Source organism: Halichoerus grypus, chromosome 1, assembly GCF_964656455.1.
Source record: "Halichoerus grypus chromosome 1, mHalGry1.hap1.1, whole genome shotgun sequence".
Lineage (NCBI taxonomy): Eukaryota > Metazoa > Chordata > Mammalia > Carnivora > Phocidae > Halichoerus > Halichoerus grypus.
The window spans coordinates 101,232,344-101,236,089 of record NC_135712.1 but is presented as its reverse complement, the minus strand read 5'-3'; the positions used below and the strand labels follow the sequence as shown (position 1 = coordinate 101,236,089).

Genomic DNA, 3,746 nt, shown 5'->3' with positions numbered 1-3,746 from the left:
GTATGCATTTTACATTTGGGGCTCGCAGAGGCTGGGCAACTTAGTGACGGACCTCTGGCCAGGATTTTGCCCTGTTTACTAGCGGCGTAAATTCACGGCCTCGAGGCAGTCCTGGAGGGATTTACTTGTTAGAGTCCGCAAAGAGCTGTTAAGAAGAGAAGAAACCTCGGGAAGTTCCTTATCTCAGAAGAAATGTGCGTTCTTCTAGAATCGATGGAGAATGAAGGGGTGGGGGGTGGATACGTCAGGTTACAATGGTCTGGTGTATGAACAGGAGTACCAGGAAGTCGCTTGCTTTCGGTGAATTCATCTCGAAACTCTTCTTTGGTCTGGAGAATTCAAAGTCTGTCCTACCCAGAGTCTTCACTAACTGGAAGAAGTGGTGAGGCTTTTAGGCGTGGGAGCTGGGTGTTGCTGTATGGGTTCTTCTGGTCGTGCCGGTCTTGGGTGGAGGTGGTTGAATTAATCCAGAAATAATGTTTCCGCTCCTCTCCCGACACCGCTGGCATAGTGCCATCTGAAAACAGTTCCCCATTCAGGCCGTTTGGCTGTGGGACTGTGAACGGCTTGGCTCCAGCATCACCGCGTGGAAAGTTGAAAGAATAGTTCAGGGAGTACCCAAGTACTTAACTCCAAGGTTGAGTAAGTGTTAACCTTTTTCTCTCGCCTAAATATTTCACCCTGCATTTCCTAAGTATAAAGACAGACATCCTTCTGTGCAACCGCAGAAGAAACTTAATCATATCTAAGAAACTTAATAATGTGATAATATAACCTGATATCTAGCCCATATGCAAATTTCTCCAGTTGTCAAAAGATGTCTTATACATTGGTTTTGTAGAAAGATAGTCCAATGAAGATTCATGCGTTGCACTTGTTATGTTCCTCTCTTTTAATGCAGAACAACTCCCCCCCCCCCCCACATTTTTTTGTTTTCATGGCATTAACTTTTTGGAGAGTCTAGGACAGTAACCTGACAGAGGGTTCTGCTCTCTCCATTTGTTTGACCTTTTATTCCTCCTGATATCATTTAACCTTTTCTCTAGCTCCCGCATTTACTGTAAATTAGAAGGAAGATCAAGACGTTTGATTAGATGTAAAGAATCCTTCAGACTTTAGGAGGTGCTCTTCATATTGTTTCCCATCCGGAAGAACATAGTATTGAATATTAAACACATAATATTAATTTTTAAATATATAATATTAGGTTGCCCCAGTATCAACTGAAATCTGAATTGTCCTACAGATTTCTCTATATAGTCCATTATAAAGTCTACTTTCCCTTTTGTGGTTAATAGGTAATCCAGGGAGTGGAGACTTTGGAACTCTTTGTAGGAGAAAATCTTAGATTCCTGCAAGGAGAACACAGGTTAAAAATCCATTCATCTGGGTGAGCAGAGTAATCATCTGGTTCATTCTGGTACCTACTACCTCAGATCACCTTGTGATAGATGCTTCATTGAATTAAATTCTAGCTTTATTCAAAGAACAGTAAAACTCTGGTCTCTTTAGAGTTTGGGCCACTTTAGAGTTCCTGTGGTTAATTCTGTAAAAGCAGTGGTGCTCTCTATAGGTCTTGTGATGTATGCTTTAAGAAGATTTTATAGAGGCACCTGGGTCGCTCAGTCAGTTAAGTGTGTCTGCCTTTGGCTTAGGTCGTGATCTCAGGGTCCTGGGATTGAGCCCTTCATCGGGCTCCTTGCTTAGTGGGGAGCCTGCTTCTCCCTCTCCCTGCTGCTCCCCCTGCTTGTGCTCACTCTCTGTCAAATAAATAAATAAAATCTTAAAGAAAAAGAAGATTTTGTAAAATCCAGGAGTGTCCTATATGTACCTGGGCATACCTGATGTATACTACCCACTCCGTTCTAATAACAGAAACAAATCAAGAGTATGTAATGCTGTATGTTATCTCTGCCTGTGGTCCTCTGGTCTCTGACTCATATAAGTATCTATGGATGTGAGCTCATCCGTTTTAAGCTCATAAGCTGTGCTGGGCAAGAGCTATGTCAAGTTTACTCTATATAACAATGACCGCCTCAACTTCCCCAAGAGAACTCTCAAAGGGCATCATCTATTGCACAGACAAATGGAGAGTTCTAAACAGACAACCTATATCCCTACTTCTCAGAAGAGGACAATTTCTGTAAGTTGGTCTAAGTCACTGGGTTGTATCAGTGATTTTCATTTGCATCAGCTAATTAGTGTCTGCTCTTGCCCCTAACCGTTGACCTGAATTTCATCAGAGTCAGCATACTAAAAGTCCCAAAGCCCGAAGCCGCAAGGCAGAAGCGAGCCTTGTAAGTGATGTAGTGTCATTTTTGTCACATTCTATTGGTTAAAAGCAAGTGAAGGACTATTCAAGTTTCAAGTGGAGGAGATCAGACAAGGGCATGATCACCAGGAGATGAGGCCCACTGTGGGAGAGGAGGGAAATATTTGAAAAGGAGCTACCACACTGCTCTAGGCCAAATGCAAATCCAGATGTGTGGTATTGATCGTATTATTCCTTTGCTCAAAATCTGGTGGGTCTGTGTCATCTCATCTATTGAACTTTGAGCCTAGCCATAACTGGCCATCCCCAGATGTAACCCACACATTTGCTTCAGCTGTAAATATGGCCTACTGTTTCTTCTGGTTTACAGATTCCTTGGTTCACCTGCTGCTGCTTCCTTGTCAGACTGCTGCTTTCCTTTGTCCGCAAAAGGGAAAGAATAGAGGAGTGAAATATGCATTTAAAAATCATTTGTGATAATTTGAAGGTTCTCTGAAAAATAAAAATAATATAGGTGAATATAGGAGTTAAAATGGGTATACAACAAAACTATATTTAGATAGTAGTAGTGGAAGTTCAGGCTAAGTGAATATTCAGGTCTAAATCACTGTTGTGATTCTTTTCCTGGTTCCAGCCCTGGCAGGTGGCTGTGCCCTTTGCAAAGGGTAAAGTGATTATTGCTACCTAATGCCTTTATCACAGCCATTCTTCACCCCACCTTGGCTGACAGTTTACCTAAGGAAAGGAAGTCCATTGATAACAAAACTAGGCAAGCTCCATTGCAAATAGTTAATCAAGGGGGTGGAAAGACCTCTGTATTTGGAAGGATGCTTTAGGACATTGATATTTTATCTTATAAATTCTGTATTTTTTATTTTAGAAAAGTTACAGTTTAATACTTGGTTTTTTTTTGTTTTTGTTTTTTTTAAAGATTTTATTTATTTATTTGACAGAGAGAAAGCGAGAGAGGGAACACAAGCAGGGGGAGTGGAAAAGGGAGAAGCAGGCTTCCCGCCGATCAGGGAGCCCAATGCGGGGCTTGATCCCAGGACCCCGAGATCATGACCTGAGCCGAAGGCAGTTGCTTAACCGACTGAGCCACCCAGGTGCCCCAATACTTGTTTTTTTTTAAGGATTTTTTATTTTTAAGTAATCTCTACACCCAATGTGGGGCTCGAACTCACAACCCCGAGATCAAGAGTCACATGCTCTGCTGACTGAGCCAGCCAGGTGTCCCCCAATACTTGCTCTAAAAATGTTTTGAACATCCCATGAATAACTAGTATGTGTGTGTGCTTGTAGCTGCCAAAATCTCCCTAGAATGAAAAACAGAGCCATGGACAGCCAGATTGGGATAAGAAATCCACCTAAATTAAATGAGTGAGAAGAAAAGGTCCAAAACCTTTTAGAGATTATTTCCTTTGAGGCAGTCTCTTTGTTCATTGTGTAGCATTTGGCAGCTTATGATTCAGTT

At 41.9% G+C, this 3,746-nt stretch overlaps 1 protein-coding gene across 3 annotated transcripts in view; it reads left to right on the top strand.

Annotated features, from left to right (window-relative positions):
- NMD3 (NMD3 ribosome export adaptor) overlaps nucleotides 1-3,746 on the top strand; it is a 131,543-nt gene that overhangs the window by 137 nt on the left and 127,660 nt on the right. The gene's annotated exons all lie outside the window — the stretch shown is intronic.